The sequence below is a fragment of the Typopeltis vanoorti genome, chromosome 3, assembly GCF_054136105.1.
Source record: "Typopeltis vanoorti isolate ZY-2024b chromosome 3, IOZ_Tvanoo_1.0, whole genome shotgun sequence".
Lineage (NCBI taxonomy): Eukaryota > Metazoa > Arthropoda > Arachnida > Uropygi > Thelyphonidae > Typopeltis > Typopeltis vanoorti.
Window position 1 is genome coordinate 106,072,360 of NC_143551.1, and position 15,524 is coordinate 106,087,883.

The window sequence follows — 15,524 nt, forward strand, 5'->3', positions numbered from 1 at the left end:
TATGATTTTTAAGAGGAATTGTAAGGTATGTGCTTACATGAATTTATTATTTCCCGTAGACAAGCTTATACGTTGGTTATCCATTACTAAATCACTTAAGGAATTGACAACGTACATAAGAAAATAAATAAAATTACACTTGAATAAATATTTCAGATTTTTCAGCAACATCACATTGCCATCTTCAAAAGGAACTTACAAAAAAAGGCACATGCACGTTGGCACTACAACACAGTAACTGAGAATGAAGTGATGAAGCTATTGTTCTCCTAAAAGTCGGAAATATCGGAAATATTTATTAAAGTGTAATTTAATTTATATTCTTACTAGGGAGGCTCTGACACCTACGGCACCCCCCCCCCCCCAAGTTCCGGACAGGTAGGCCGGTTCTCCTTGAATTCTGATGTCTTGAATTTTGAAGACTCGAAAGGGAGGCCCCCCCCCCCAGTTCCAGACTGGTAGGCTGGTTCTCCTTGAATTCTGATGACTCGAATTTTGAAGACTCGAAAAGGAGAGACCCCCCCAGCGCATACAGCGTCCAAGTCCAATCCCCTCCTGAGTTCCGGACTGGTAGGCCTGTTCTCCTTGAATTCTGATGACTCAACATTAAGGGTAGCCCTGAGTTTCAAAATGTTTCAAATAACTTGACAAAAAACGTGACACAAAAATGTTACAAAAAAAGCTTATTTTATATTATGGAGTAGATGTACGTTGTCAATTCCTTAAGTGATTTAGTAATGAATTTATTAGTACCTGTTTTGCTAGTTTTACTAGTCTTATGATCACCTTTTTCAGCACTAAACCAAGATAATTTAATTAACTTAGAAGTACTTTAATATCAAAATATTAGTCAACTAAAAAAAGAGAAAGCTTCTCATAATTCTCTGGTTCATATTATTCATTCACTTAGTTCCTGCATGCATGTATGATTTCAACTTGTCTTCATATATGATTTGGCACATATGTGCTTCCATATCCCATGTACATTAGGTTGACACTTTTCATTAAAGCTGATCACATGTAATCCAGGATCATGCTTGATATTTATTGCACTGTGTAAGGGGGAGGAACATATCATTACCACCCTGTTTCTTAGAATTTTATTATATTGCCTTCATAGCAAATATATTGCATTTGCATTTTTCTTTTTTTTTTATTTCTCAGTTCAAATAATTTTTTTAATGATAATCCCATCAGAAAGCTAATAAAACTATATATTCACAGGTATAGTGAATCATCTATCGCTAAAGACAGTTAGCAATATTCATGCCATGGTGAGATTTTGAACCTGCAGCCTGTATGTTGAAGAATGGAGATGTTATTTACTCATTCAATCAGAATGATTTGTGGTGATCTTTTTTGGGCTTGGAAAACTAAAATATGAATTATTTGCTTTTAATGCTTTTTACTTGTTTCCAGAGCTACATTTTTCTCAGACAGCCTGTCTGACCTACACAACTAATACAACACATGGTAAATTTTCTATGCTCTCAGTTTTATGGGTAGCGGAAATGGCAGTTTTTTAATAATCTGTATGTATGATTTTATAAGTTGTTTATAATAAGTATGATTTTATGTAATGGACTGAAGGTAACTTTGATATTATTAATTCTTAAGATGTTGTCTGTTCTGTCAGGAACTTTTTTTAGTCAGAGAGTAACCGAACTTATGCTGTGGTCATCTTATTGAATAACCTCATGTCTTTGTTAATGTCTAAACTTTTTCATATACTGATCTCTAACTGTAACCATTGTTTATCATGATGGTTTTTATGTATTTCAGTTCACATTTTATGTCTTATAATTAGGATGACTTAAATTATCACTAATAGCTCCCTGATGTCCTTTTGGGAAAGTGTTATTTGGTATGCAGATACCTCTTTGCTCATCTATCTTCCTGTGAACTTTATTTGCGTATTCATTATGAATGAAGAATAGAAGCATAATATATGTTTATGGATGAGATCTGCCTACTTCCAGTTCAAGGGTAAAGCATATCTTTAGATGTATGTCTTAGTGAGGTAATCCAAAAACATGAGTAGCTTTTCTGTTATACCAGACAAATGAAGAATACTCCTTTCTTCGTTTGAAAGGAGTATTGCTGGCCTGTTCAAAGAATGACTAGTTGGGGTAGCAAGAGTGGGGAACCCATAGCCAGACTTTCTTTCTGATTTCATATTCAGAGTAAATTACAAAAAGCATGCTAAGACAAATCTTGAATAGCTGATTTGGGAAGATATCTTGAAGTAGCATTATAATCTCATCTCTGGACATTTGAGAATAAACTGATTATATCAGATTCAGTGAAATTTTCAGTGAACAGGGAGAATGCAGAATTTGTTCTTGTATTCAGAATTTAAATATTGTTCCAGTTCTGTCTTCTTCCTGAATGAAGCTCATGACATATTGAGTGAAATATATAGGAGTTACAATTCTATTCAGTTTTCTCTTGCATGTGTGAAGCCATTATTTAAAACATTTTATTTATTGTACATTAATAATAACGTGTTATTATTAATTTTATTGTATTATATTATAAATATTATATTTTATTATACATTAATAATAATGTGTTATTATTAATGTTAGCCATGCAAGTAATTTGACATGTTAATCATAAAGCTATCATTTTTCTGCAAAGAATTTAGATGGTTACTGACATAATAGAGGTCTGTTAAGTTGTATAGTTGTATAAGAGACTTCAAATACTGCAATTTCTCCTATAACCCATGTTTGTAATTCACAAATTTATTCATACATAAAAGATAAATAGGGGAATGACATCACCAAAATGTGAAGTCATGTTAGCTAATAAACAATTTTTCACAAGGCTACTATGTTTTTTGTTACTAAGTAACATTGAGAAAAATGCCAGCTGGCTGAACTTAATGACCTTCAGAGGAATATATAAAATGCAGACACACATCTCAACTAATCTCCCCCCCCCCCCCCAGTATATACCATGTGCATTTCTTTACGAGTGTGTACTTTTTTTTTTTTTTGATAGAGAAAAGTACACAATATCAGGAGTGCATGAATATGCATCTTAGTTATAAAAATCCAAGCAGTGAATGAAAAAGAAAAAACCTTCAGTATTGGGAATAAGTTTGAAATAATAAAATGTTTGGAAAGAAAAGAGAATAGATGATATTGCAAGGGCAACATGCCTAAAAAAAATGGAAGTCTTATATAACTGTGTAACTTATCAACCTCCATTATACCATTAATCATCTAAAAGCCTTACACAACAATAAACAGCTTATACTTGATATGTCAGGGATTTACTTGTAGATTTAAATTAAATATGTGAGTGAATCCTGCTATTGTATATTATTTTTTTGTCCACAGTTTTGTGTCAGTAAATCAGCATGTTCATTTTCATTCTTTGGTAATGTTATGGGCCATTAATTTTATATGTTCATATCACTTTGGCAAACATTCTCCATATTAGAAAATATGTCAATCTTAAGCATATGATTATGTATTACTGCATAATTTAATTTTCTTCTAGAATGAAGTACTATACTGCACCCTGCTTTGCATAGCCATGGAAAAATAATGCAAAATTAAAGATTTAGCATTATTTTTCTATTGTTAATTGTTTAAATATTTCTTTCCTAGTATTTCATATAATTTATAATTTTTCTCCCTTTTAAATTGTCCTTATTATTTTCAGTCCTGAATGGTAGCTTTTGTTGACTGCACGTTTACCTATAATATACCAAGTGCCAACCAGTAGTGATGTAGGCCAGTTGATCATGTAAATTACATAATGTATATTCCAGCTGAGAAATGTTATGCCCATAAGCCAAATGCTCTTTCTTTCTAAGAAAGGTTTTGGTTGTATTATTGAGTATGCTTTCTATTTTCTGCCTTGTGCTTTGCATAAATGCAGAAAAATAAAATGATGGTACAATATGACACAATTTCATGCCAGCTGGGCCACTACCTGGTTAAACAAGGTTGCTGTTGTTTTTGTCAGGGAAGCTAAAAATTGGCACTATCAACATACAAAATCAACAGGAAAGAACTGGTAGTGCCAGATAGATATAATAGGTGTTACTGAAACAAAGAAAACAAACAGGTGAGATTATTGTAAGCAAAAATAACACAGGATATTATATTCAGGCAATAACGATCAGGGAAAAAGAGAAGCTATAGTATTCAATCCTAAATACGAGGATAATCTTCTTGAATTGCAGGCAGTATAAAGGAGAGTGATGTGGGTAAATATCAATGAGGAATTGGGCATTGAGATTTATTTGTGCTTATGGATCACAAAAGGGAAGAAGTGGGGGAATTTTTCATGGTATTGGAGAAGACAACTGACACAAAGAAAATTTGGGCCTTGTTCGAGATCTGAACAGCAGAGTAGGAAATGATTATCAACATGTGGCAATATTTCGGGAAAATTTGGAGAAAAGAGCAAAGTTACCACTAATAATAATGTTAACTACCTGCTGGATTTATTTATGTTCAGGACACGAACTAGTCATTACTAACACCATGTTTCAGCATAATGATATGCACATATTCACCCCCTCCTTTTTTTTTCTTTATTAATGACTAATTCGCACCTTATGGAAGGTTTTTGTAAATCTATAGTACATTCATACCATCAGTGAGCAAAGAATTGATTTTTTTCTACCTTTTTATTACTTTTTATATGTTTTTTATATTTTTTACATAGTCCAGAAACCCCTTTCTAGAGACCAAACTTCAAGTCTCCATTAAGTGAGGTGGTAATCTCTCATCGGGCATTGAACTTCATCTACCACCTAAAATACGTGGGTTTTGAGCAGAATAGAAAGTTTCATATTGAATAGAAAAATATATATACAAAAGTTTTAACAATAAGAAAAACTAACCATCTTTCAAAGGTTAGCTATAGACCCAAATCTACAAATATTTTTCAAAAAAAAAAAAAATCAAAACTTTGAAAACAAGAATCAGACCTTGGAAACTTAGTGGCATACTCAGAAGAAAACATTGAGTGATTTCTTTGTGTTTGCAATGATGAAGTTCTGAATTTTTCATTCCTCACAGACACAAAGGAATCACACAGTGTGCTGTAAGATAATACAGAGAAAAAATAAGAAAATGAAGCAATATGTACAAGTAGCTAAAAAATTCATGGGAAGGCTTTGGTAAGAATCAAGAAGATAAATTTCAGGATGGAGGAAAAATTTTATGGAGGCTGTTGAAAAGCTTATGAATGGAGGAAAGAGTACTTAAAGGAATCGGATGATAAAGATGTCATGAAAATTGATTATTAAACATATTCTAGATGTCTGAAGTAAATTCTTTGAAGTATTGCTAAATGAAATGAGAAATAACAGAATGATGATAAAAAATATTCAAAAGAGATGTAGTCAGGAGTACATTACAATACTAGAGGTAGAAAAAGCCTTCAGAAACCTGAAATGATGTGAAAGCTGTGAAATGATGTGAGCAGCCAGAGTAGATAACATTCAACAAGAAATGCTCTGGTATGAAGGTATAAAAGTTTTATAGTGATTGCATTGCATAATTTGGAAGGTCTAGTCAGAAGGTCAAATTTCAGATACTTGATGTAGAAAAATGGCATAAAAAGGAAAATAAAACTAAATGGAGAATTACAGAGGAATTTCTCTACTGAGCATCTCAGATAAGATTTATGAAAGCATACACGTGAAGTGGCTAAGAAAAAATGTGGAAGGAGAACTTGGAGAAGAACAAGATGAGGGTAGGCCAGATAGGATTATTAAGATCAATGTTTTGTATATCTGAATAAGACATATGACAAGGTTCAAAGAGAAAAGCTGTTCATGATACTACAACTGTATGCTGTAAATAGGACATTAGCAATATGTAAGCTGTATTTAAGTTATAAGTCTACAGTTAGAATTAAAGTAGATATAGGAAGATGGCTTGATGTAAAATGAGCTGTAAGACAAGGGTGCATATTATTGCAACAGTTATTCATTGTTATATATGTATCACATAATGAAGAAAAGTGGCATGAAGATAATATCAGTTGGAAATGTTGATTGGAGTTTTTACTTATGTTACACTCCTAAATAAATCCAGTACAAATCTACAAGATTCCTCAACTAAATTGAATAATTTGTCTAGAGAGAGCTTTGTTCACTGAGCATGCTGAAGCACAAATTCAGAAAAACTTTAACAATTAGAGTGGAAGCAGGAGAATTTGTATGAAGTTGCCCATGAGGTGAGTGAGTGTGAGAATGACCAAGTGCAGAATCTAGTCATTCAAGCAAAGATATTCAATAGGGTAGTCAGTTCAGGAAGTAAAGGTAGGTGGTGACCTAAAGGGATGCTGTAGTTTCTATATACTAATGTCAGAAGTATCAGGAACGAGAGAGAGGAGTTTTTTGGCATTGGTTAATGCAACCTTGCCAAAAGTTATAGGCATTAGTGAGACTTGGCTAACAGCAGATGATGTTAAAGTGGTGGAATGTGAAGGGTTTAGTATTTTCAGGGGAAGATAAGATTGGGAGGGGAGGAGAGTACTGCTGATGATGGCAGATGCTGCATTCAAAATGAATAGGAGATAAGTCGGAGGGTAGCTGTTCATTTGAAGCAGTCTGGTATGAGAGGGATGAAAGGCCAGTAATACAGTTGGTTGTTGCTATTGGCAAGGGGGGGGGAGAGTTCCACAGATGATTTAGAAGAGATGCATCATCAAATTATTACTATGAGTATAGTTCGAGTGATTATTATGGGGGGACTTCAACTATGGAGATATAGACTGGGAGGAAGAAAGATCACATGGGGAAGGAAATGGAATTTATACATTTACTAAAAGATCATTACTTGAGGCAGCATGTGATGGAGGGGACTAGAGGTTGGGTGTGAGAGTATTGGGTCACATTGCCTCTAATTGGGGAAAGTGACCATGTGTTTTACAACTTCCCAAATCCATGAACATTGATTTCGGAGGCTGTAAAACATAAGCAATTTTCTGTTAAGACGGGATATATGTGAAACTGCAAAGTAGGTGATTATGACAAGTGCAGGAGAAAGCTTGAAACTCTGCCATGGCATAAAACCTTGCAAGGGAAGGATGTTAGTAGTGCATGGGAAATAGTTAAGGGATAGCTAGAGGAAACAATATTAAATTGTATACCTTAAGTAACAAGGTTTAATCAGGTAGGAGATAGACATATGAGTAATATCATTCAGCATAAGCTGCAGAAGGAGAAAATGCTGTGGAGGGTATATAAAGAGAAAGGTGACCAGCACCAGAATACTCATGAACAGTACAAGGATTTGGCATGGAAGGTAACTAGCATGACAAGGAAGGCAAAATCAGATTACAAGAAGAATCTAGCTGAGTGGACCAAAGGAAATCCCAAAGAGGTCTTTCATTACATGGCAAGTAAGTTGAAGAATGACATATGGAAGATTAACCTTAATAAGTGATGATGGTCATGAGGTGACAGAAGACATTAAATAGTTCACTTACTGAGTGACCACTTTGCAAATATATCAACTGAGTTAAGTAAATGATGGAACATATGTGACAAACACTGATGTGCAAATAGAGCTGGATGAATTGGAGGTTTTTTAGGATATTGCAGAATCTAATGTAAATACAGCTGTGGGATATTAGCTTGGGTTTTTGTGGGAATGTGTAAGAGAACTGGCAATGCTTCTGACTAGGCTCTTTAATTTGTTTCATCTCTGATAGAGTTCCAAGTGAGTAAAAAAAGGGCAAATTGATTTATTTGCATAAAGGAAGTTCTAAGGCTGCAGTAGCAAATTATAGACCAATCACTATCTCATGTGTGGTAGTAAAAGTACTGGAAAAATTTATCAAAAAGATCATTCAAGAATGGGTGATGGAAAAAAATGGATAAAAATATGATATAGTATGAGGGACAACATGGCTTTGTGAAGGGTTCTTTCTTTTAAGGTTACACAGTGAACAGCATTCATGGTTAAGAATTTAGGGAGACAAAACACACATGTTAAAATAAATACTTAATACTAAGAAAGTAACAATTGACGTTTCGACGTATTGAAGTCATCATCAGAAAACTACATGTGTATAAGAAAACAAGCTACATGATTTTGTACTATCATCATCATCAAATTCCTGCCATGTACCCACAAGGGGTGTACAGGATATGATAGTACTACGTGAAAAAATTATATCATTACTAACTTCCTATCTACAATTTTCCTCCAAATCAGTCTGTTACTTGTCAAGACTCCAACGTTATCAGATCTTATATTTCTATTGTCTAAGGCACTTTGAACCATATCAATCCACCTATATCTTGGTCATCCTCTGGGTCGTTTTGCTGCCAACCTGGCAGAGAACACTTGTTTTGCTAATCTTTCCTCGCCCATTCTGTTTAGGTGACCATACCACCTAAGATTAGCTCTGCTAACGCATTCCTGGATGCTGACAATATCAAGTTCTTTCCTAATATCCTCTAATATCATCAATGGCAATATGATATTGCCATTGAAGCCATCTGTTCACGTCTATAATCTTTCTCAGGACTCTCATATCTGCAGTCTCTAGTCATTGGTCAGGTTTTACTTCTGACCCAGCTCTCAGATCCATAGGTTAAAACTGGTTTGAACACTGTCTTGTATACAGCTAATTTAGTGTTTTGACTAATTTCTCTCTTATTCCATATGAATTTATTCAATTGACTTCCCACCATACTAGCTTTGCTGATTCTGTTGTCTATTTCTATATTTAATTTACCATCGTCAGTAAAAATCGTGCCTAAGTAGCTGAAATGTTTTACTTGTTCCACAGGTTCTCCATTTACAACACAGTTGACATTTTCAGCGATTCTACCTATTTTCATTGTCTTTGTCTTTTTATTGCTGACTTTCATGCCATATCTATTACAACAGCTATTCAATTTAGTCAGAGAATCTCGCAGACTTGTAGCGGATTTATTTAGAAGTATAACATCATCTGCATAAAGCAAAGAGCTGACATTAACATCTCCAATTTTGATATCATGTTTAATACCACTTTCCTTCATAATGTGATCCATATAGATAATGAATAACAGAGGAGGGATAATGTACATCCTTGTCTCACACCAGATTTAACATTAAACCATCTTCCTGTACTTCCTTCAATTCTAACTGCTGACTTACAACTCAAATAAAGACTAAGTATTGCTTGATATAATGCCCCATTGACACCATATAACTGCAGCATATTGAATAGCTTCTCTCTTGGCACCTTGTCATATGCCTTTTCCAAATTGACAAAACTTAAATACAGATCTTTGTTATCTTCCCATGCTTTCTCGATTATTTGTTGTAAAGTGAAGATCTGATTCTGACAGCCTCTGTTTGGCCTGAATTCAGCTTGTTCTTCACCAAGCTTTTCTTCCACAATTCTTCTCAACCGTTTCTCAAGTATACTTGCATAGATCTTGCCAAGAACACTCAGTAGGGAAATACCTCTGTAATTCTCACATTCAGTTTTATTTCCCTTTTTATATATGGGTACTATGAGAGCTCTACTCCAATCATCAGGAATTCGTCCCTCTGTCCAGGCTTTCTGAACTATGCAGTGCAGCCACTGTAAGACTCTTATACCACTATACTTCAGCATTCCTGATCGAATATCATCTACTCCAGCTGCCTTTCCACATTTCAAGCCTTTGATGGCTTTTTCTACTTCAAGTATGGATATGTATTCCTGACTGCATGTCTGGTCAGTGTTTTTTACAACTGTGCTGTCATCACTGCTTGTTTTGTTTAGCAGTTTTTCAGAGTAATTACTCCATACTTCAAGGATAAGCATAGATAAGCAAAAATAAACTCATCCTTACTGTCTATAGATATTGCATTCAGCTTTAACATTCAGTTCTTATTTAGTGATGTTCCACTTTCCAAAATGCTTCAGTTGCAGTGATGGCTCGTAAGAATTTGTAGTGATGGGGCTGCAATACTACCAGCCCAAACTGCACATAAATCACGCGTTATCTTCACTACGTTATCCTTACTAGGTAGTGGTTTGGTGTGGCCTGCATTGAATGCTGCTCCAAAGTTGAGTATACTAGCCCTAGCCCACATAGCACATTGACTATTGCAGAATATAACTATTGCTATAAAATGAATTGTATAAAATACTATCGAGCATGTATTACAAACAAGAAAATAACAGTTTTTAGATCCCTTTTAATGACAATGTTAATTTGTGTTGTTTGTGCTTGTGTAGTAGCAAGGTATCTTGGGCTGTAATGCTACCAGCCCAAACTGCATGTAAATCATGCGTTACCTCCACTACGTTATCCTCACTAGGTAGCGGTTTGGTGCGGTCTGCATTGAATTCAGCTCGAGTGTTGAGGAGTGTACTTGTCAGTACTGATACTATCCCTAGCCCGCACAGCACATTGACTATTGCAAAATACAACTATTGCTACAAAATGAATTATATAAAATACTATCAAGGGGTATTGTATTACAAACAAGAAAATAATGGTTTTTAGATAAATATATAAAAATTTAAGAATGTCAATAATAAAACAGGAACTTTCATTTTATACTGGAGGGGCTGCAGCCCTTATGGATAAAGCTGTCACTGTTCAGTTGTTATTATAAGCTTTTCCTCCTGATATAATTGTTCAGTTTCATCATATACTCATGCTACTTTAGCTGTTAAAACAAAATTTCTAAGCAGATTGAGGATACTGCCACAGAGAGTTAACTCCTTCCACCTGTCCTATCCTTCTTCTTAGAATATTTCTGCCTGTAACATCTTGAAGATTCTTTGTTTGCCTCCATATAGCCACAGCCTTCTTTCTAGGTGTATTATGTGAGAAATGTTTTTGCTGTATGGCCACATCCTGAAGCTGATCTTTCTTCATTTTAAATGAGATCAGTAGTTTGCACACACTTAGATCACATTCATTATAGAATAGGTTGAAACTTAGCTTTCCTGGACATCTTCTCTCCCACTCTCTGCCTGTCATGCTGAGAACATCAGTATATCTAAACCTACCTTCACTGACTGTATGTACAGACTTGTCAAATTATCCTTCAAATGTTGAGAAAACACAGTAGAGCACCCATTGTCTTTCCCGATCCCTCCCACATAAACACGAAATGGACACTTTCTGTAGAATCTCAGCAGAATGACTTCAAACAAAGTGTCAAGTTATATCTAGCATATAGCAGATATGAGCTGTTGGCTAAGAACTGTAACACCATACATAGAGTTCCTATCCCTTACATCTCTGGAATCTCTGAACCAGTTGCAAAGATTCTGAATAACTTGGTGTCCACTTTCTTGCCTCTTAATATTCCCCTTTCCCACTAAGGATAAGCAGCCTCTCCATCTCAGATATTTATCAGGTCATGTACAGTTGGTTTCTCTCAATTTTGGACAAACAGGATATTCCATTGAGAAGAGACTACATGAACATCATTCCTACATCCTCTTTGAAAAACCCATAAGTGCATGCAGTCTTGCTCAGCATATAGTTGAGCCACCATGACTTTGTTACTCTAGAAGAAATTTCACCAGGTCTAATCCTTATAATTGTAAATGATTTTGCATGTGTATAGATTGTTTGTCTACTGTTACAAGTGTAGCACATGCCTTATTTTGCTTGTGAAGTCTATTGTTGTTGTTCTACCTTTTTGAATTGTCACTTACACTAAAGATTATTTGTAAGTTTCAGATTGAAACTTACAAATTCTGTTTCGTCATAAAGACATAGGAAAAATTTTTTGTTGATTTTATTTATATAATATATATAAAATCTTCTGCTATAGACAGTATTTTTCTTTTGCCTTCACTGTATTATGCTCTGGAACTAACACCAGTCTTCTCTCACACTTAGGCTTGCACTGATCTCTCTGTCTATGTTGTCTGTATTGACAAGTTCCACCAAAAGCTTTGGAGATCCTTTGATAATCACTTCTGACATTTCCAAGGCATTTGATTAAATCTGGCACAGAAGCCTACTCATCAAACTACTGTCCTGACACAAAAAATCATTCTTCATTGCTTCAATGAAAGTTATTTTGATTTTCTATGTAGTTTTATAATAGTAGTAAATGTGTATAATATTTTTTTTTTTGTTGTTGTTTATTGAAGTTTGGTTGCATTTTAGATACATAGGTGTGACTTTCCCCATTAGGCATGTTAGGACATTAAGATATACTCATATTTCTAACAGTTTAAAGACAAAAATCTTTCTTCAGTGACAAATATAGATTAGTAGCATAGCGTCTAGATTATGATTGTAGGGGAAGTAGGGATGATGGTTAATTTTACTGTTAGATGGAATCGATAACTTTAAAGTATACATGGTCAGAGATGTTAGTATGGAATTTTGTGTGTAGGTTTGTCCTTCAGTTTTATTCAGATGGCAATAAGATGGACTTCAGTTAAACACTGTTTTTATAGAATAGTGAAGACACTACTTTGTAAATGATCTGTCATAACATCATTCATTGATGATATTGCAAATCATTTTCCCATAAGTTAATTGGAGTTATTTTACATGTAGAACAAAATTACTTAGTGGTGGAGAATACGGTTATGAATAGAATTTTCTAATAGTGCATATTATTATTACCCCATGACCTCATGGAGTCAAAGACTCAACTAGGAGGTCCTTTTATCTCACACACATCTCATCATACCGTATCTTAAACACATCCAAACTCATTGCAGACACCACACTCTCAGGCAAGACATTCCAATCATTTACAACTCTGCATGAGAAAAACCTGCCTCTCACTCCCCTACTCACACCTTCTTTATACAGTTTCCAGGGATGACCTCTGGTTCTTCCTCAATCTCCCACTATTTTCTGTAGAACTTCTGCAGCATTGATCTTATAACAACCTCTTACCAACTTGCAGGTCCCTATCATATCTCCCCTCTTCCTCCTGTAAATTGTATCTTCTCAATCTTTTCTCATACTCGACATTCCAGAGGTCAGAAACTACCTTAGTCAGTCACCTTTGGACCCTTTCCAACATCTCTTCATCCTTCTGAAAACCATCATCATCATCATCATCAAATTCCTGACATGTACCGTCAAGGGGTGTACAGGATATGATAGTAATACATGAAAAATTTACATCATTACTAACTTCCTATCTACAATTTTCCTCCAAATCAGTCTGTTACTTGTCAAGACTCCAACATTATCAGACCTTATATTTCTATCGTCTAAGGCACTTTGTACCATATCAATCCATCTATATCTTGGTCTTCCTCTGGGTCTTTTTCCTGCCAACCTGGCGGAGAACACTTGTTTTGCTAATCTTTCCTCGCCCATTCTGTTTAATTGACCATATCACCTAAGATTAGCTCTGCTAATGCGTTCCTGGATGCTGACAATGTTTAGTTCTTTCCTAATATCTTCATTTTTAATATGATACTGTCATTGATGCCATCTGTTCACACCCCTAATCTTTCTCAGGACTCTCATATCTGCAGTCTCTAGTCGTTGGTCAAGTGTTTTACTTCTGACCCAGCTCTCAGATCCATAAGTTAAAACTGGTTTGAACACTGTCTTGTATACAGCTAATTTAGTGTTCCGACTAATTTCTCTCTTATTCCATATGAATTTATTCAATTGACTTCCTACCATACCAGCTTTGTTAATTCTGTTGTCTATTTCCATATTTAATTTACCATCTTCACTAAAAATTGTGCCTAAGTAGCTGAAATGTTTTACTTGTTCCACAGGTTCTCCATTCACAACGCAGTTGACATTTTCAACGATTCTACCTATTTTCATTGTCTTTGTCTTTTTATTGCTGACCTTCATGCCATATCTATTACAACAGTTATTCAATTTAGTCTGTGCTATCACTGCTTGTTTCATTTAGCAATTTTTTGAAGTAATTACTCCATACTTCAAGGATATCTTTTTGTCCCATTTTCATGTCACCTTTATCATCTCTCCCTCCTTTTACAGCACTCCTTCCTCCATTTCTAAGCTTTTTCAACAACTTCCAGAATATCTTACCACCTTCTTGGTATTTATTTTTTTTGTTCTTGCCAAAGTCCTCCTGTGACTTTTGTTTAGCTAGTTTTACAAAGTGTTTAGCTTTCTTATATTTGTCTCTGTATTCTCTAAGAGTACAAGCTGATTCATTCGCCAGGAATTTTTCATATGCTTTCTTCTTTTCCTTCACTGCCTCTTTAACTTCCTGTGTCCACCATAGAGTTCTGATTTTTCTATCCTTGCACACAACCTCACCACATGCCTCCCTGGCTGAATCAATCAAGGTTTTTTTCAAGGTTTGCCACTGAATCTCCAAGGTTTGATTCTTGTTCTCAAACTCTTTCATTTTTTCTTCAATAATCTTTGTGTATTTTAATCTACAGTTCACATCTGAGAGCTGCTCAACTTTTATTTGCTTTAAAACTTTCTTACATGTTATTCTTTTCAATATGAAATTCAATTTTATCCTGCTCAAGACTAAATAGTGATCACTTCAAATTTCAAATCCTCTGTACACTCTGGTGTCCTGCACCAGGGAGAAACTATCAACAATAACATAGTCAATGAGACTTTTCTTATTCCTTGCCTCTTCTCTCCATGTGAATTTGTGCACATTTTTATGTTTGAACATGGTGTTAGTAATAACCAGTCCATATCCTGAGCAGAAATCCAACAGATATTTGCCATTATTATTAGCTTTGCTCTTTTCTCCAAATTTTCCCAAAATATTTTTGTATGTCTCACAATCATTTCCTACTCTACTATTTAGATCCCCAACAAGGACCAACTTTTCCTTTTTCATTGTGTCAGTTGCTTTTTCTAAAGCCTCAAAAAATTCCTCCACTTCTACCTTAGTAGAACCTTCTGTGGGACCATAGGCACAAATAAGTCTCATTGTCCAGTTCCCCATTCTGATATTTGCCCACATTATTCTACTTGAGACTGACTGCCATTCAAGAAGATTAGCCTCGTATTTTGTGTTGAATACTATGGCTACTCCTTCTTTTCCTTGATTGTCATTGCCTGAATATAACATTTTGTATTTATTGCTCAGAAAGATCTTACCAGTTTTGGTGTTTTTTGTTTCAGTCACCCCTATTATGTCGATCTGGTACTTATCTAATTCCTCAGCTAGCTTCATTTCTTTGCCATTCAGGCTTCTTACGTTGATAGTACTGATCTTTAACTCTGGTGATGTTGACTTGGGGTGTGCTTTCAGATTTGTTCCAGTAGCTGACTTTTCACTGTTCACCCTGGTTCCCTGGCGAAAACAATGGGGGGGGGTCTTGTGTAACCTGGCGACTCCCCTGCCGGCATGAAATTTTCTCATGTTGTACCATCATTTTGTATAATGATTTAAGCCAATAAGAATACAATTTGGTCGGCTAAATCCCAAATTGCCACCCAAACTTAAACCATAATAAGATATTAGATATCCAATCATCCCAAAGTGCATGACTCTACCTTTACTGACATTGAACTAACATACATTTTCACATGCCCATAATTCCAGCATATTCAAATCAATGTACATGTATTTCATATCAGCAGTATTCCTGCTTAC

The 15,524-nt window shown here is 35.0% G+C and overlaps 1 protein-coding gene across 2 annotated transcripts in view; it reads left to right on the plus strand.

Moving 5' to 3' along the window:
* Positions 1-15,524, plus strand: part of spg (dedicator of cytokinesis spg) — an 869,351-nt gene that overhangs the window by 212,774 nt on the left and 641,053 nt on the right. The gene's annotated exons all lie outside the window — the stretch shown is intronic.